General features: G+C 48.5%; 1 long non-coding RNA gene across 2 annotated transcripts; it reads right to left on the minus strand.

The window, feature by feature from the left end:
* Window positions 1-16,985: 16,985 nt before the first annotated feature.
* On the minus strand, window positions 16,986-19,285 carry LOC310693338. 2 transcript variants are annotated; one of them, XR_014519100.1, is made up of 3 exons: window positions 19,258-19,285; window positions 18,138-18,202; window positions 16,986-17,063 (listed from the first exon to the last, which is right to left on the minus strand). It is a non-coding gene; the product is annotated as an uncharacterized lncRNA (long non-coding RNA). The 2 variants fall into 2 exon arrangements; XR_014519101.1 differs by having other exon boundaries at window positions 17,061-17,143.
* Window positions 19,286-20,093: the final 808 nt, after the last annotated feature.

Here is a 20,093-nt window from a genome sequence, read left to right on the forward strand (position 1 = left end):
ATTATTATAACTATAACCTACCACATTGTCTGTAATATAATGATTACCATGATAACTGCTTATTTTATAGCATAATTGCAAAGTCAAATGAATGCACAGCAATAAATGGGCGATGTGTTTGCAAAGAGGACTTGAGAAGGAGTCAAGAGATGGGTTTAAGTGAAAATCCAAAGGAGCATTTCTAGTCTGCTTGTGGTTTGAAAAGAAAGGGACTCTCTAGACTAGGGATGGGGAAAACTCTGGCTAGCGTCAACACTAACCCCCGGCCTCGCTGGCTGGGGCTGATGGGAATTGAAGACTGCAAGTATATCAGCATACACCTGGAGGGCCAGAGGTTCCCCATTCCTGCTCTTGACAGATAGATATGTTTGCCAGGACAGGAAACTGAGATTTCAGGGCCCAAGCCTGAGACCTAGGGGCTGCCTCTAGTGATGTCTTGGGGCAGGTCCTGGAGACAGAGGTTAATTGAGAGAGAGGCACATCTCTCCTCAACAATGTCTATGGTACAATTTCGCCTCAGTCAGCTCCTGCTGGGCTAAAGCTTGCAAGATGTATGCACCATAGATAGATAGATAGATAGATAGATAGATAGATAGATAGATGATAGATAGATAGATGATAGATAGATAGATAGATAGATAGATAGATAGATAGATAGATAGATATACTCTTTATATATATCAAAATTTCTTCATGGGTGGGGCGGGCCCTGGAGCCTTCAGGTCAGACCTGGAGAACTGACAGCCCTGAAAATAGATTGTTACATGGTGGAACTGTTCTTGAAGTGTCAGGGAAAGTGTTATTTCTCTCCCAAATGCTTGGTTTTTTTATATTCCTCGAGGCAGAAGCTACAGGATATTGCATACAGAGATTTTCGTTCTCAATCGTATGTAACCTGCGGACCGTTTGCATCCAGAATTCAATACATGGGCATGTGTTTCAATTACCCTCATATCTTACCAATCTGTCCGTACCCAATTACCGTCATCTATTTACCAAAGCTAGATTAAATATATTCCCATCTGAAGTCCTAAATGGCAAACTGACCGGTACACCTTACCAGAATTGACTCTGTTTATGTTCTCAGGCTGTGGATTGCATGAAACATATTTTACTATACTGTGGGCTGCATAAACAAGCCAGGAACCAATTAATTAAGCCCTTATTGGTAAATGTAACTGGAAACTCCTATATCTTTGATCTCAAGCATCTCCTTGAAGATAAGGAAAATGATACAACCCTGGCTGTGACAAAATTTCTCTCAGAATTAGAAGTCAACATGTCCAGGATAAAACACAGTGACTGCCTAATACTGTAATGTATTTTCTGTTGGAGTTGGAACTTAACGGGTTAAGTTCTTCCCATGATGCCACACCATTCTGACGTCACTTTTGGAAGCTCGGGAGGAGCTTGGGCAAAGTTTGCCAGTCCCACTCTGTACTCTGTGGGGGAAAGGATGCAGTGCTGTGATGGCTGCAACTAGTCCTGGAAATTCCTGAGAAATGTTGGAATAAAAGCTGTAAATAGACAAACCTGGACTCTGTGTGTGTTTGTCTGGAAGCCAAGCAACGTGACAGTTTACACCGCTGTGCAAAACTCTGCTATGGCGTGACGGAGAGCTCGGAGCAGAGCATGCGGCAGGAGAAGTGTGCCGGGCAGTGAAGAGCTAATTGAGGGCCATAAATCAATTAGCGGGAGTCACGCCTGATAACAAACTGCCATAGGTTATGGATGTCCTAAATCATCGCTTGTAAACCTGTCACGGGAGACTGCCGGAAAGCTTTGATCTGCGGTGTCGAGCAGAGACGGCAGGAGGCTGAGGCAAGCAGGCAAGCAAGCTGAAGACGCTGTGCAGGAAGGCTGCAGAGAGCTTGGGGCTGTGCCTAACGTTTGAAGGCAAGCTGACGACGATGCTGATGCCAGCTTGGAGTTCTGCCTAAAGTTGTGAGAGGCAGGAGAGCTGATCTGCTAAACCGGGAGCTGAAGAGCGGCTGGTTGTTTACGTAAGTACGCTGGGCCCCGGGGGAAGATGGCGGATGGCCAGGAGGTGATTCAAGCTCCGTTTGAACAGCTTGAGGAACGGAAGACAATGGCAGGCAGCCAGGTCTTGGAGGACGTTGCGTTTGAACAGCTCACTCTACGAAGTTGAGCAAGGGCGGCTGGGAATGTGCTGTGTTTGCTGTGAAGCTTCAGCAGGAGGCCAGAGCCCTGGGGAAGGAATACAAAAGCCTAGAGATGGCTGGAGCCCTGTTCCTGATGCTTTAGCCTCAAGGAGTGCTAGTGAGCAGGTCGGGGGGGCGGAAAGTTCCAAAGGCAAGTTTGAAAAGTTTTCCACTGAACCTGCTGGAATGAAGCGGCAGTTCAGGGGGGGCGGATCTGGCAAGGAGTGCTTTTCCGGAAGAAGGAGGGCCAAGCCAGCTGAAAAGAGCCCCAGGCAGTGTTTTTCCACTGGAGTTCGTCGTTGCTACGTGTGTAATGCAGCGGGACATTTGCGGCGAGGTGGCCCCCACCGGAGCAGGGAGGCAAGGCAGGATGTTGCCAAGGTCAAACAGCTGAACTCTCATGGGAACCAGTCGGGTTTCCATGGCAACCAGCCTGGGAGAGCAGCCAGGCATGGGACTGAGGCTGGTGAACGTGCCAGGTGCCAGGAAGGTACTTATCAGATCACGGCTAGTCTGGCGTTGGCTGAAGACAGCCGTGGGACAAGGACAGAGTTTCGTTTTGTTATTGACTCTGCAGCTAATCGCAATTTGATTCCAGAGACATCTGCTGGGAAGCTGCGTAAATGCAGGGCTGTTTTAACAGGGATGACTGTTAGGGTCACAGACGGAACACAAAAATCAGTCTGTGGTATGGCTAACGTGTTTTTCTCTCCTTCACAGGAGGAGCTAGAGGTCTACGTTGTGCCGGGAATGAAGTGTTGTCTTTTATCTGTATCAGCTCTAATGAAGCAGGGATACGATGTTCGTTTTGAAAATGACACATGTTCCATTTTCAGAGGAGGGAGACAACTGGTCAACATGCAGAGGGAGAACAATGTCTTTGTTCTGGAGACACCTCTGGAGGGTGGTGGGAATGCTGGAAAAGCACAGGTGCAGTGTGCTAAGGTTCCCAGTCATGTGCAAAAGATGCACAGATGCACAAAAGGGTGTAAAATCACACAATGTGGGAGGTCCCAAGGGTGCAGGGCATGCAAAGGTGCAAAGGTGCTTGGTTTTCCCGGGTTTGGGAGGGTAACCAAAGAGCCCTTTGAGCTGGTTCACACAGATCTGTCAGGACCCAAGAGGTCTGAGAGTCTGGGTGGGGCCAGGTATGTGCTGTCGCTGACAGGTGACCACAGCCAGGTTGGCTGGAGTTTCTCTCTCAAATCACAGGGGGAGGTGGCGCAACTGATCCAGGATTGGGTTGCGGGGGTGGAACTAAGGTTCTCCACCAGGGTGCAAGGGTTCAAGAGCGACCGAGGGTCACAGTTTACTGGGTCTGCTCTGGAGGAGTTTTTCAAGGAAAAGGGAATACGTCACCAGGTGACGGGTGCAAAGTCTCCTCAAGAGGAGGAGAGGGAGGCAGAGGCTGATCCCGGTGACGGGGACCAGGTCCAGAATCAGGGTTCAGAACCCGGTGATGGGGACCAGGTCCAGGGTCAGGGGTCAGGGCAGGTTTGGGCATCTCCAAGGGTTGTGAAAGGAATGTCCAGGTGTGAGGCTTCATCTCCGGTAAGCGGAATGGAGAAAGCTCACGGACGGGTTGTCAAGTCAGAGGGGGAAACGTCTGACGGAGAAGACACAACTGCTGGCTCAAATGAGTCAGGGGGGTTTCAGGTCACGGGTGCGTGGAAAAGTGTCGCACAGTGTGATTCTGGGAGTGTTGAAGGGGTTCAACAGGTGCCTGGGAAAGATGCTGGGAAGGAGCACAAGGCAAAGGGAAAGGTGTTGAACTCAAAAGGGTCTTGTCAGAAGGTGCGGCAAAGGGGGGTGTTGGAGTTGGAACTTAACGGGTTAAGTTCTTCCCATGATGCCACACCATTCTGACGTCACTTTTGGAAGCTCGGGAGGAGCTTGGGCAAAGTTTGCCAGTCCCACTCTGTACTCTGTGGGGGAAAGGATGCAGTGCTGTGATGGCTGCAACTAGTCCTGGAAATTCCTGAGAAATGTTGGAATAAAAGCTGTAAATAGACAAACCTGGACTCTGTGTGTGTTTGTCTGGAAGCCAAGCAACGTGACAGTTTACACCGCTGTGCAAAACTCTGCTATGGCGTGACGGAGAGCTCGGAGCAGAGCATGCGGCAGGAGAAGTGTGCCGGGCAGTGAAGAGCTAATTGAGGGCCATAAATCAATTAGCGGGAGTCACGCCTGATAACAAACTGCCATATTTTCTGCATTTTTGCTGCATTTTGCTTTCAAATTTGTTTTGCAGGTCTTTGGACCATAATAAAGAATGTTTGTTTGTTTGCTTGTTTGTTTGTTTGTTTGTTTGTTTGTTTATATGCAGGGGGGGGAGAGATTGTTTTCTGAAAGTTGTTAGGAGACTTCTATTCCCCTCTCAGAGCTACAGTTCTAAGAGTTCATTGGGAAGAGAGGTTGATTTTTAAATGCACTCTGGGAATTGAAGTTCTGTGCAGGGAATAAGGGCTTCCCAACAACTCTCAGCACCCTTAGCAAACTACAGTTCCCAGGATTCTCTGCGGGAAGCCATGAGCATTGAATACCCCTGTCTGATACCCCTTTGAACGTATAACGCAGATGGAGCCCATCTCTCTGAAGCAAAACCAGTCCGCTCTATTGTCTGTGAATGTGACAGTCCTTCAAATATTTGAAGACTGCTATTGTTACTTTAAACTTATCATTTAAACTTTCCATGGCCAGAAATATGTCAATAATGTCTAAAAGGCCTGAGCGTTTGGCCTGTTGCTGAGACAAAGGAATGTGCAGAGTCTGTGCTGACCTAACCCCTGATCTTTTAACTCAGCTTTCTGCATTAGATAGCTGCGGACTATTTCTTTGCTCAAATTAAACAATTTAAGCCGGTCCCTCTATTTGGACACTTCACCTGACCTCCGATGGGGGTCACCGTTCCCATGGCAACCATCAGCCAGAATGCCAGTATGTATTCGCAGCCTCACACGGTGCTTACTGCGCTTCGGCTGGGTCACTCCTTATTGGTCTGCCGCCGGCTCAATATGCTACTGATACTCCCAATGCACAGGTGGTAGTCAAAAATGACATCATCCATTCCAAAATGCTATATTTATATATATATTGAGGGATAAAACAGCCAAATGGAGGACCCAAAAAAGAGTCCAACCAAAACTGAGCATGAAATGTTTACTGGAAGGGGGGGGGGAGAGAAATCGGCCTGTTTGAAATGGAGGATCTGGCACCTTGCATGAGTGCACTCTGCGCTGCAACATTCTGTTGCAGATCATAGAATCATAGAATCATAGAGTTGGAAGAGACCACAAGGGCCATCGAGTCCAACCCCCTGCCAAGCAGGAAACACCATCAGAGCACTCCTGACATATGGTTGTCAAGCCTCTGCTTAAATACCTCCAAAGTAGGAGACTCCACCACACTCCTTGGCAGCAAATTCCACTGTCGAACAGCTCTTACTGTCAGGAAGTTCTTCCTAATGTTTAGGTGGAATCTTCTTTCTTGTAGTTTGGATCCATTGCTCCATGTCCGCTTCTCTGGAGCAGCAGAAAACAACCATTCTCCCTCCTCTATGTGACATCCTTTTATATATTTGAACATGGCTATCATATCACCCCTTAACCTCCTCCTCAGATCGCCTGCCACCACCTCTCATCTTCTGTTGTTCAGCACTGTTGCAGCAGCCGCTGTGCCACCCTCTTGGCTCAACACACAGTGTGGGTGAACCAGTCACTCTCCCCTAAATCCCCCCTTCCCTTCTCCTCACTTACCGTATTTTTCGTTCTATAGGACGCACATTTTCCCCTCCAAAAATTAAGGGTAAATGTGTGTGCGTCCTATAGAGCGAATGCAGGCTGCGCCGCTAAGCCCAAAGCCAGAACAGGAAGACGGAGCACTGCGGAGCGCTCCGTCTCGCTGCTCTAGCTTGGGGACGGCTGCACGCAAACCTCTGCAGGGCAGCGGGGTGCCTTCACCCCGCTGTCCTGCAGAAGCTAGCAAGGCTGTTCCCAAGCCAGAACAGCGAGACGGAGGGCTCCGTCTCGCTGCTCTAGCTTGGGGACGGCTGCACGCAGACCTCTGCAGAGCAGTGGGGCGCTGCGCTCCAAAGGCTTCAGGGATCTTTGAGGCTGGCAGTGGGGGAAAGCAGTGCTTTCCCCCACTGCCAGCCCCACAAGCTCTGGTGAATGTACCTTGAACGCACCTTGTTTTAGAGGGGGAGAACAAGAAAAAAAAATTTCCCTGTTCTCCCCCTCCTGTAGTCCGGTGCGTCCTATGGTCCGGTGCATCCAATGGAGCGAAAAATACGGTACATCACAAAGCTGGAAGGATAAATGCCCAACATCTACTGCTTAGTGGTTTGAAGATTTTAATATCTTTCCTGTGTTTGTATAGCTTTCAACTGTCTTATTTGGGTACCGATCTGGGCATCTGGGCTGTCTCTATTAGTTTATATGTTTAAATCAGGATTGAAGGGAAAATTTTATTCTTATTGTCACATGATGATGTTTCTTTCTTTCTTTTCTCTCTGTTACAATTTCAAAAACACAACGAAAAAACCTTCCCTAACCCTCCTCTCCCCCGCAAAAATTAGCGCTTATAGGAAACGTTTGGCTCAGCTGTAGAAATAATAGCATTTCCCAAAAATGTCTTATGCAAGAAAATCAACATGCAACGTTCTGGAATTATCATCACATCGCTACTATTATCACCGTGCCAAAAGATGCATTTTGTTTTGGATCTCCAAGAGTCAGTTTTGTTCAAAAAACAGAAAGGGAAGAGTGAGGTGCAGAAGTCTCCCCAGGACACCAAATTGTCTAGTTATGACCCTGTTTCTAGGAAGCAAGGAACCATAAACTTTGCTTAAACTGAGACAAGACAGCTGCACAGTTCAATTTCAGTGCCTGTGGGTTAGACTAGACGCTGACAAAAAAAATGCACATCTTTAAGCGAAGGTTGTTCCAGCTAACACACTGCTCGACTGCTTTGTGTCTTTGGGGGGAACGGGTGTGAGGAGCAAACAAGAGCGGCTGGTAGTTTGCAAATAAGTCTTGCCACCAGATTCATACCTAGCCAGAGTTATTTGTTGTCCACTCACAAGAGGGAGGAGCTCAGGCAGGACCATCGTTCGGTGACTGAGGACATGCTGTGTTGTCCCCATGCAATTGCCAGAGTAGTTTAACAATCAATTCCTCTTACAACAAGTGAATAGTAAGAGATCCCATCAGTGGCGTAGCGTGGGTTGTCAGCACCCGGGGCAAGGCAAGTAATTTGCGCCCCCTAACCCATGGATTTGCGCCCCCTAACCCGTGGATTTGCGCCCCCTAACCCCCAGATGTTGCGCCCGGTGCGGCTGGCCCCCCCTGCACCCCCCACGCTACACCACTGGATCCCATACAAGTAACACTGACACAACCCCTCACACACACCAAGAAGAATAATAGAAGCATAGCCACCCCACCCCACCCCACCCCACTCGCCACTCCCCCCCTCCTCCTCCTCCTCCTCTTCTTCTTCTTCTTCTTCTTCTTCTTCTCCTTCTCCTAATTATTTAATCCAATTCATAAACCAAAAATTTATACATTAACCACTAATAATGAAACATATGTTGTAGATATTTTCCCACATTTATTATGCTATTTTTGTGGTATACAAATGACATGAGAAAACTTGGTATGCCCATTTGTATAACATTCTCCTTGTTTACAAAACCCAATAAAAAAAGGAGGGAGGACAATCAATTCCTCTTCCCAGGCAACTCTGAGAATTGTAGCAGTGGGAGGGGCATCTCCTCAACACCCTTTAAAAAAACTGCAGTTCCCAGAATTCTTTGGGGGAAGCCATGACTGTTGTCCTTCATGCTTTGCATGTATGGTGTGAATGTGGCCCAAGCGATGGAACTTCCAGCTGTTAGCAGCTCCACTTCTGTCTGGGGCTTGCTCCACGTTTGGTTCTGCTGCAACATCATTGCAAAACTCGCAGCAGGACTGCTAAGCGATATTGACGGGATCCCTAATTGCATCACCATAAATATGGTTTATAGTGATGTAACGGCTGTCAGGTTCATGTCTGCGCTGCACTAAATCACCCTCGTCAGTTTCGTAGGACATTTAACTGGTCACTCAGCTGCTGCTGCTGCACTGTAACTGCGCCCACTGGCAATTTCTGAGCCCGTTCAACATTCCCATCCATTCCTTGGACCTGTGCACATAGGGATGTGTCTGGAATCTTCTTCAATGTGCAGAGCAATTCCTACCACTGGCTGAGGTCAAGGAATCTGTAACTAGTCCCCAGGCACCTTCTCCTCTGGACCACCATGATGGCTTAGGCATGGACATAGTAGTAGGCCTGAGCCTTGCTGCTCCACAGCACTCCCCCTGACAGTGGCAGGAAAGGGAACTGCAGCCAGCAAGCCTAGAAGGAATCAGATGACCTTGGGAGACAATAGAGACCCTGCTGGCATTATGTAAGAACTCTCTAAACTCTCTATGCTGCGAATGATTTTCCTTTTTGAATCATGTTGTTTGTTTGCTTTGGGCCCCAGTGTACCCTGACATAACGTAATCCTTACAACAACCCCTGGTTGGCTGGAATTATTACTCCCATATTGCACATAAGGTGAACTGAGACTTAAATTATAGTGGCCTGGGTGTGTGGTTGTCTTGAACCAGGGGCTTCTTGGTTCACCCAATTAGCTATGAATGTAAAAAAGGTAAAGGTAAAGGACTGCTGGGTGGTTAAGTCCAGTCAAAGGTGACTATGGGGTTGAGGCACTCATCTCGCTTTCAGGCCAAGGGAGCTGGCATTTGTCCACAGACACCTTTCCAGGTCATGCGGCCAGCATGACTAAACCACTTCTGGTGCAATGGGACACCGTGACGGAAGCCAGAGTGCACAGAAATGCCGTTTACATTCCCGCCGCAGCGATACCTATTTACTAGTGTTCTTTCGAACTGCTAGGTTGGCAGAAGCTGGGACAGAGCAACGGGAGCTCAGCCCATCACAGAGATTCGAACCGACGACCTTCTGATCGGGAAGCCCAAGAGGCACAGTGGTTTAGACCACAGCGCCACACACATGAATGTAGTTCCCAATGGTCATGGCCATCTGCTGCCACACACCTCCCTCTGCAGAATGTTTGTCTGCTAAGACAGTTGCACATGTTGTTTCATTTTACTTCTTAATTCACATGATATTTTAGTCCCACCCTTCTCCTAAGGCAGGGGTGGGAAACATCTCCAGATGTTGCTGGACTACAGCTCCTCTCATGCCTCACCATTGGTCACCATGGCTGGTGCTGATGGGAGCTGGAGTCTGAGAAGCTCAGGGCAGTATCCATAGCTGCCCTCCCCAACAACTGCCATTTGACCCTCAATAACAATCCTGTGAGGCTGGCGGGACTGTGAGTTGCTGGTCATCCAGTAAGCTTCATGCCACAGGAGGTCTTCCTGATCCAAGACCAATACACTACCTACTAAACCTCCCTCCTGTCCCTCTCCCCTTCTGGAGACAGAACTTGCATCTGTAAAGCTGCCCTGGCAGGGTGGACCGGCATCTTCTAAAAAGCCTCGCCTCAGCTCTGCTGACTTCACAAGGCCAGATGGGGGCTATAAATTACCATGGCTCTTTGGAGTAAACACAGTCAGTCTGCGTGGCCCTGAGCCCAAATGTTTGGGTTGGCTCCATCTCTGGGATCATCACAGCTGCCAGAATGGAGCGTTAGACACTTGGCACAGAGGGGCAGGGGGGGATATATAAGCAGCTGCCCTGCCAGGTGGGCAAAGATGCTCAGCCAGAGATTTGATCCCTACCTGGAGGATTGCACTTAAAAAGCCTTCGCACAGACGCTGTGTCTTCTGCCAGGGAAGCTCATCACAAGCTTTCCAGCAGGCTAATTGTCTCCTTGGCCAGGTGAGGTGTGGAAGGAGATGGAGGAGGAATGGTGGAACTCGTAACATGATGGGATGCCAGACGTTGCTTGCACCAGCAGAGGAGAAATGCACCTGTTGAATCTGTGTTGTCGTGCAGCTGTCGAGAGGCACACAGGAGGACTGAGTGGCGAGAACAGCCCTAATTTGAGAGGCGTCCGGTCTCATTCTGCAGTAGGCCAACACATCTGCAGGCACTGAGGTCTCATCAAGAGCAGCACTGTTCCGCCCATCAATTCTTCGTCACCACTCCTTCTAATAGCAAACTCAGTGCCTCTGTGCCAACAGGAATGGAACCAAAATGGGGGCATGGAGAAGGAGGAAGAGGGAGGGAGCTATCAGCATGTTTGAGGGGCACCTGAGGTTTGCAGAAGTACAAAAAAGGTGGAAATTCTGTTGTTCTGTCTCTCTCTCATACACACACACACACACCCCAGTGAGGAGTGAGTATGCTCAGTGAACAGCATGAACCACAGAAGATTGAGCGTCAATTAGCCTTCAACTGAGAAAGGACTATAGTTTAGTGGTAGCTTACAGGCTGACTCTTGGGTTGCTGTGCCATAGGTAATTCACAGGAACAGGATCAAATGTGCAGATGTTGCTGTCTCTGCAAGGGCAGAACAAGAAATGGCTAGACCAATCACCAATCCCAGAATTTTAGCAAATGAGGGTTTATTCAAGTTTTTCATACCATAAAAAGCAAGTTCTTCAGTGGGACATTTCTAAGCTGCCTTCTGTTATCTTAAGCAGTGGTGTAGTGTGGGGGGGCACATGGGCAGTTGCCCCAGTCGCAGAATTGTTAGGGGTGCAAAATTTCAACACCTGTTGCTTCTTCAATCCAACTGCATGCTTCTGTTGTTGGGCTCCGTTGAAAACGGCATCTGCATGGAAACCAGGAAGTGACCTCTCCAGACAATGGAACGACTCTTCTTCACTTATCTGTGCAGCTGTGATCTCCTGGGTGACACAGGTGCCGTTAGGCAGTTGAATGTGCATGTATACTCCATCCATTTCTCTCCCTCCCACCCACCCCGCACTGTGTGGCCCCAGGCACTGGCAACCCACACTATGCTACTGATTTTAAGGCCGATGCACCATCTCTGATGCCTCCTAAACGGAGAGAGCCTGGCCACAAGTTAGCCTCTTAGCTGGATTTCTGCAACACATTACACATGTGTTTGTCCTCGAAGACTTCTTGAAAACTTCAGTTTGGTGGGATGGGAGAGAGGAGGAAAAGCTAAGTTGGGATATACTTTAGAAAAGGCCATAAGAAGAATCTGCTTCTTGCTCTCACAAGTCCCAGCCAGGTAGATGCCTTTGGGAAGCTCAAAAGTAGGACCCGGGAGCAACAGCACTCTCCTCCCTTGCGATTCTCATCAATTGGTACTCAGAGGCGTATCGCTACTTTTCATAGATGAGGACAAAGCTTGAGAAGTACGGAAAACATCTGTCAGAGATTCTGAAAACCTCCGAGTATTTGGCAAGCGTTTCCACTGGTTACAAAGCACAGTGCAATTAACGTGTAAAGATAACTTATTTTCTACTGCGGATAATGCATTTTAATCAGTAATGTCAACCTGTAATTAGCATTTCATTTTTTATTATTATTATGTTTTAATCATTAAGGTGGAAGATGTTAACGATCAAGAGTTTATAATGTAGATATACAGCGTTAGGGTTGAGGAGCTGGGTATCAGAGGACTTCCCCTAAGGTCACATGACCCAGGCAGCTCCGAAGGCTTAGAGGTTGTTGCACAAGTTTGTCTGAGAAGCTCGAGAGAATAAAATGGTCTCCAAGCATTCTTCATCCCTCTGGTCTGTCTGTGGGCCTGGAACTGGTGCAAGCTGCATTAGTGATATTTGTGCCTGTTGGGACTGGTAGGGAAGAGTAAAAGAAGAGTAAAAGAAGGCTGAGTCAACAATAGACAGAGCCAATGACAGGCAGAGCTAACTATCGTATTTTTCGCTCTATAACACGCACCTGACCATAACACGCACATCGTTTTTAGAGGAGGAAAACAAGGGGAAAAAACATTCTGAATGAAACAGTGGATGTATCATTTTTGTGCTTCATGCTGTGGCCACAGACATGTGATCTGATGGTGAATTTGGGGTGACCCAATGCAAAAATCCTGAGAATCCATGTGGATCCATGCTTTGTAACCACGTTTTTGCACCATTGCAGCCCCAGGCAACAGTGGGTGCGTGATTTTGGGGGGGCAGGCTGTAGCCATGGACATGCTATGTGATCTGATGGTGAATTTGGGGTGACCCAATGCAAAAATCCTGAGAATCCATGTGGATCCATGCTTTGTAACCACGTTTTTGCACCATTGCAGCCCCAGGCAACAGTGGGTGCGTGATTTGGGGGGGGGCAGGCTGTAGCCATGGACATGCTATGTGCTCTGATGGTGAATTTGGGGTGACCCAATGCAAAGATCCTGAGGTTCCATGTGGATCCATGCTTTGTAACCACATTTTAAGTGGGGAGGGAAGGAAAAACACAGAAGGGACAAGGAGCACGAGAGGGGTGTGCAGAGAAGCAGCTGACTAAGAATGCAGGAGAGGGATATAACGGGAGGGAGGAAAGGAAGGCAAAAGTTTCTCCCCACCCAAGCACCCAAGCCAGCCAGCTCGCGCTCTCTCTCTCTCTCTCTCTCTCTCTCTCTCTCTCTCTCTCTTTCTCCCACCTGCATGTTTTCAGCAGCACCGGAGCACAGAGAGGAAGGAACGACACTCTGCTTTCCCCTCTGCTTGCCTGGAGGTGAGGGGCTTTCCCTGCTCTTTGTTCTGTTTGAGCAAACACAGCAACGAAACAGAAAAGGGTGGGCAGTAAGACCCTGAGGCAGAATGCAGGAAAGCAGCAGCTTCCTCTTTTCAGGTTTCCCTTCTCCGTGACTGCGCAATTTGATTTTTGCCTGATTTTTCGGCTCCAGGGACCACACATTCGCTCAATAACACGCACAGACATTTCACCTTCCTTTTTAGGAGAAAAAATCTGCGTGTTATAGAGAGAAAAATACGGTAATTCTATCTTTGACCCCATCCTCCTCCCTCCTGAATGCTGTAAGAGACAACACAGGGAGGCAGTGTGGTGTAGTGGTTAGAGTGTCTGACTAGGGCCTGGGAGACTGGAGTTCAAATCCTCACTCAGAGGAAGTGGAAGGGGCAAGCAGAATATAAAATGGAAGAATGGTATAAAAAGGTGTGGGATATAGCATATTAATGATAAATTAACATGTGCCATTAAGGTAAGATGGAAAATATGTAGGAGAAATTGTTTTGAGGAGATATGGGAGGCATTTGTAGAATTTGTACTGGTTAGACGGAAAGGGGTCAAACTATTGCATGAGGTGTTGAAAGAGGTTGGATAGTTACAATGGAATGGTCTCTGTGGTGGAGTGCACATTTTTATTCTTATTTATTTTTGATTATTACTTTGTCCAAAAAAAATTAATAAAAAAGAGTAACAAATATATATAAAAAATATCCACTCAGCCATAAAACTCTCCAGGAAGCCTTGGGTCAGTCGCTGCCTCTTAGCCTAACCTACCTCACAGGGTTGTTGTGAAATGAAGGGGGAAACATTGCAGGCCATTCTGAGAGAAAAGTTGGGATACACTGTATATGCAATAAAATAAATACATCAATAGAAGAGGACAAAGATGGCAGCCGGTGCCACCACTCTCTGGAGTTGTTTTAATGAGGAATGAGGAAAGGGGGCACTGGCTGAGAGCAGCTTGAGCTGGGTGGGACACTGCCCCATTCACACATATGGACCAGCCTCCCCTGGTTTGCACACAGTGCGTTATTTACTGCATTTGTGTCCCGTCTCTTTCTCCAAGTAGCTCAAGGTGGCATGTGATTCATCCCCTCAACAAGCCTATGAGGTAGGTTAGTTTGAAAGGCAGTGATTGGCCCAAGGTTAGCCAGGATGCTTCATGGCCAGGTGGGGATTTGAACCCTGGTCTCCCAGGTCCTAGTCCAACACCCTGACCACTACACCACAGTAGCTCCCTATGTCATTGTTCCATTAAAAAGGCACCTGCTCCCTCTGCATTGCCGTCCTATTGCCTCCTTTCTGATGGGGGGCCTAAAAAGAGGTCGCCAGTAACTTACATGTGGTAATTTATATGCCTAGGCACACACTTGGAAGCAATCGCCACCACTGAAACAGCAATGCAATACATCTCACTGGGGATAGGGGGCAGGACTGTGAACAGCCAAGTTGAGGGTGTCTTCTCAGTCTGTTGTCAGGGTCTGACTAAATGAAGATGGAAGCAGTGGCGTAGCGTGGGTTGTCAGCACCCGGGGCAAGGCAAGTAATTTGCGCCCCCTAACCCGTGGATTTGCGCCCTCTAACCCCCAGATGTTGCGCCCGGTGCGGCCGCCCCCCCCTGCACCTCCCATGCTACGCCACTGGATGGAAGGCACTAGCCGGTGAATCCCCAAGGGAAACCCCAGAGGAGGAAGGCTCAGAACCAAGGGATAGGTCAGAGGGAGAAGACTGGGAGGAGGTGCCGGGTGCCAAAGGGGCAGCAGGGTTTAGTGAGCAGGTGGAGCCTGTGACAGGCAGCAGTTCAGACTCTGAGGCTGAAGCAGAGGAAGGGGGTCAAACGGCTGCTGAAGGATCCAGGGGGTCTCCCCCTCCTGCTGTGACAAGCTCCCCTCCCCACTGGTCTCCAAGAACTTGCAGAGTAATGAGAAGAGCAGAACAAAGGTCAGAGGTATGCAGATACAGTTGGCTTGGAAAACATCTAGGAGAGGAGCAGTCTTAGAAAAGGTGGAAGGCAGGGACATTCAGTCCTCCTGGCAACTGCTCCAGGGGCAAGACCTGATGGGAAGTTATAATAATAATAATAATAATAATAATAATAATAATAATAACAACAACAACAACAACAACAACAACAACAACAACAACAACAACAACAACAACAGCAATTTATTATTTATACCCCGCCCATCTTGTTTCCTGCTTGGCAGGGGGTTGAACTCGATGGCCCTTGTGGTCTCTTCCAACTCTATGATTCTATGATCTGGCTGAGTTTCCCCAGCCACTCTGGGCGGCTTCCAACTGAATATTAAAAACAGTACAGCATCAGACATTAAAAACTTCCCTAAAGAGGGCTGCCTTCAGTTGTCTTTTAAAAGTAAAATAGTTGTTTATTGCTTTGACATCTGCTGGGAGGGCGTTCCACAGGGCAGGCGCCACTACTGAGAAGGAACCTCTGCCTGGTTCCCTGTAACCTTACTTCTCGCAATGAGGGAACCGCCAGAAGGCCCTCGGCGCTGGATCTCAGTGCCCGGGCTGAACGATGGGGGTGGAGACGCTCCTTCAGGTATACAGGACCGAGGCCGTTTAGGGCTTTAAAGGTCAGCACCAACACTTTGAATTGTGCTCGGAAACGTACTGGGAGCCAATGCAGATCTCTCAGAACCGGTGTTATGTGGTCCCGGCGGCCACTCCCAATCACCAGTCTAGCTGCTGCATTCTGGATTAATTGCAGTTTCCGGGTCACCTTCAAAGGTAGCCCCACGTAGAGAGCGTTGCAGTAGTCCAAGCGGGAGATAACTAGAGCATGCACCACTCTGGCAAGACAGTCCACAGGCAGGTAGGGTCTTAGCCTGTGTACCAGGTGGAGCTGGTAGACAGCTGCCCTGGACACAGAATTAACCTGTGCCTCCATGGACAGCTGTGAGTCCAAAATGACTCCCAGGCTGCACACCTGGTCCTTCAGGGGCACAGTTACCCCATTCAGGACCGGGGAATCCCCCACACCCGCCCGCCCCCTGTCCCCCAAAACAGTACTTCTGTCTTGTCAGGATTCAACCTCAATCTGTTAGCCGCCATCCATCCTCCAACAGCCTCCAGGCACTCACACAGGACCTTCACCACCTTCACTGGTTCTGATTTAAAGGAGAGGTAGAGCTGGGTGTCATCTGCATACTGATGAACACCCAGCCCAAACCCCCTGATGATCTCTCCCAGCGGCTTCATATAGATATTAAAAAGCATGGGGGAGAGGACAGAACCCTGAGGCACCCCACAAGTAAGAGCCCAGGGGTCTGAACACTCATCCCCCACCACCACTTTCTGGACACGGCCCAGGAGAAAGGAGCGGAACCACCGTATAACAGTGCCCCCAGATCCCAGCCCCTCTAGACAGTCCAGAAGGATGTTATGGTCGATGGTGTCAAAGGCCGCTGAGAGATCCAGCAGAACTAGAACTTTGCTGAGACCACTAGGCCAAGCTATGTTTTTGTTGCCCTGAATAAAAAAGAGTTAACTTCACTGACAACGGAGATCTGCTTCCTTTCTTGCTGACCTCCAGGCATTACATCGGTGTAGTCTTTGTTGTTGTTGTTTAGTCATTTAGTCGTGTCCGACTCTTCATGACCCCATGGAGCAGAGCACGCCAGGCACTCCTGTCTTCCACTGCCTCCCGCAGTTGGGTCAAACTCATGCTGGTAGCTTTGAGAGCACTGTCCAACCATCTCGTCCTCTGTTGTCTCCTTCTCCTTGTGCCCTCCATCTTTCCCAACATCAGGGTCTTTTCCAGGGAGCCTTCTCTTCTCATGAGGTGGCCAAAGTATTGGAGCCTCAGCTTCAGGATCTGTCCTTCCAGTGAGCACCCAGGGCTGATTTCCTTCAGAATGGATAGGTTTGATCTTCTTGCAGTCCATGGGACTCTCAAGAGTCTCCTCCAGCACCATAATTCAAAAGCATCAATTCTTCCGTGATCAGCCTTCTTTATGGTCCAGCTCTCACTTCCATACATCACTACTGGGAAAACCATAGCTTTAACTATACAGACCTTGTTGGCAAGGTGATGTCTCTGCTTTTTAAGATCCTGTCTAGGCATTGCTAAAAGTTGATGGGGAAACCTCAAGGCCCCTGCTGCTCTCCTTCCTTGATGGTTCTTGATCTTTTAAACCAGGATCAGACTGGACAGCACTCAGAGGACACTTTCAAACAGAGGACTGTCCTCTGTAAAGCAGGACACATGAGCACTCTCTGAAAGACTCCACATTCTTCAGCAGCCAACTTCTTTCTTTCTCGCCCACCCCCTATCAGAAGAAATCTTGCAAATTAAGCAATCTCATGCTAATGGGCACCAATTTGCATACATTCCTGCAATTTGCTCTGATTGCAATATGAGGGGGTGGGCGCATATTACCGCTTTGACTCTTTTCTTTCCCCCTCCCTTTCAAATACAGAAACCTGCCCTACCCCCTGGGTAACTCTGCATGAAGCATTCTCCTCATTCTCCTTCGCACCAGGGGCACGCAATCAGTCCCCTGGGGGTTCCTAGACAATGAATCCCTTCTTACCAGGCCATGGGTTAAGGAGAGGGGGGGGGAGAGGAGAGAAACAGGCAGAGACAGTGTAAGAAAGCGTCAGCTATAAAGTGGCAGCAATTTCTAAGCTGAGAGCTCTTGAAAAATCTCTCTGACCCACTCCCCATAAGTGGTGCTTGGCAGACCTCTCTAATGCACCCTTCTTACGAGCTCTCTCCATTCTGAGAAAGGAAAGCTGTCAGGCCGAGGGGGAATCTCTCAGCCTGCAAAATAAAACTACAGTAAGCCTGCCAAGGATCAACTAAGATGCCTATAAAGATCCAGGCGTTGACATTCCCACACGCGTTAATAAAGCAAATTGAAAACCTCTATAGCTGGTAGCTCTCGCTTTTCTACCCCCACGCCCATCAGGACCAATCGCTAGGGAATCTCTTAGTTAGGAGAACTTTTGGTAACAGCCCTGAGCTAAGTTTCAGAGGATGGAGATGCAGAAAAGGCTGTAGAAGGGCACAGTCAAAGGGCACAGTCTAAGGAATAAGTAGTAGGTAAAGATAATGCACACATTTTATTCAGTTCGTATTTAAAGGTAAATCTACCAAATTTGCAGTTTCCAAACAATACGCAAAGCAAAAGGCAGCCATCTCCAGAATTTTCACATCTCCCAATTTTGCAATCAATTCTCCATCCACGTAACATGTACAAGCATATTTATACTACTGTAAAATGTATATAATATGCATGCAATGGTGGGGGGGAAACTTACCGGAGAAAATGAAGATAGCTCCACCTAGATTTCAGTACCTGCAAATCAGCACTTCCCTGAGTAGACTGATTGGAAATGGAGAGATTTAGAGAGAGAACACCAAATTAAAGTACTAGAATCAAACAAATCAGGGTGATGCTCAAAGATATAGCAAATGATCATCATCTGACTGCTCTAGATCAGGGGTGAGCAGACTTGCAGGATCTACTTTGTTTTTCACTAGAACCTGGAGATCTACCAACCATAGCCTGGTGCAAAATAGATACTCTTAAAACAAGAGAATTCTGGGGATCTGTTTTGAGTACCAGAGCTGAAGAGAACGCATGGAACTTCCATACAAAAAATGATCCCTGGTTATCTCAAGGTGTCTCTGTTTCAAAATAACTGAGGGCAGGGAGGGGACATGCTGCTGCTTTTATTTGTAAACAATTGGGAATCTGAAATCCTTTCCGTTTAACTGGGGTAGATCCAGGCCAGTGGAGGGAGGGTACACTTGACCAGGTAAGCCCAAGGCTTTGGAGAGCTACACTGGTGGGGGGCTGCCAGGAGCCTGCTGGACTTACACTGTCGTGCCAAGAATACCCCGTGCCTCCCTGCTGACTAGGGACCCCCACCTGGGCCCCAGAAACGCTCTACACCAGTGGTGTGTCGTCAGTGAACTGGGGGACTAGGCTAGTCCCCTAAATGCTCCTGGTAAATGAGAGTATTAAAGTATTAACATCTGGCACCTCCCTCCCAAAGCCCAGGAAGCTTCTTCAGGAGAGCCAGTGTGGTGTAGTGGTTAAGAGAGGTAGACTGGTAATCTGGTGAACCGGGTTCACGTCCCCGTTCCTCCACATGCAGCTGCTGGGTGACCTTGAGCTAGTCACACTTTTTTGAAGTCTCTCAGCCTCACTCACCTCACAGAGTGTTTGTTGTGGGGGAGGAAGGGAAAGGAGAATGTTAGCCACTTTGAGACTCCTTTGGGTAGTGATAAAGCGGGATATCAAAGCCAAACTCTCCTTCTCCTTCTCCTTCTCCTCCTCCTCCTCCTCCTCCTTCTCCTTCTCCCCAGCTTAGGGAGGGAAGCACGATGCTCTGTTGAGTCCAAGAGCCCTCCCTCCACCTTCCCAAAACCCACCCAGCTTGGGGAAGGAGGCAGGAGGCCTGGCAACTCCTTCCCAAAACCCAGGAAGCTTCTGCCTGGCTTAGGGAGGGATGTGCAATGCTCATGCATGTGACATTAAGACATCACAATGTCACACACTACATCCCTCTCCCCCCATCACCCTCTCAAGCTGGCACCTCTGGCCCTAACTATTCCCCTACAAATAATTTTACCTCATGCCACTGCTCTACATGGGCCTGTCCAGATCTACCTTAGGCTGACCCCTACCTTAGATTATTAAGTGCAGATGCACCTAATGAACGACTGGTTGGCAAACAGCCGTAAACTACATATAAAGAATGATATATAAATACAGCTGTTTTGTATTAAAGCATGAGCAACAGCCAAGCTTTGATCTAGAAGAAATTAGCAAGTGAGAAGATGAAAGCATCCCACTGATTGCATTCTTGGGCTGGAGACATCTACACCTGTTTTGCCTGTCAAGAGCACAGATGTTCAAACAAGGGATGGGGAAACTCAAGCCTGGGGTCTAAATGTGGCCCTTTCAGCTCAGCCTCCACCACACATTGTCCTGAGCCGTATCTCTCGCCAGCCCAGCTTTGCGCCCTCCTTGAGCATATTTGCCTGACTAGGATGTGTCATTTCTCTGGCGTGAGAAAGAACCTTCACCTGTGGGATTTAAGAACGTAAGAAGAATCTGATGGATCAGGCCAGGAGCCAGCCAGAAGTCCATTCAAAGCTTGTAAGCAGGACCCAAGTTCAATGGTGTTCTCTCCTCCTGAGTTTTCCTGCAATATATTCAGTGGCATATGACCTCAACAGTGGCTGTAGAGCACAGCCATCGTGGT

This window comes from Podarcis liolepis (assembly GCF_965112155.1).
Source record: "Podarcis liolepis genome assembly, chromosome: 14".
In the NCBI taxonomy this organism is placed as follows: Eukaryota; Metazoa; Chordata; class Lepidosauria; order Squamata; family Lacertidae; genus Podarcis; species Podarcis liolepis.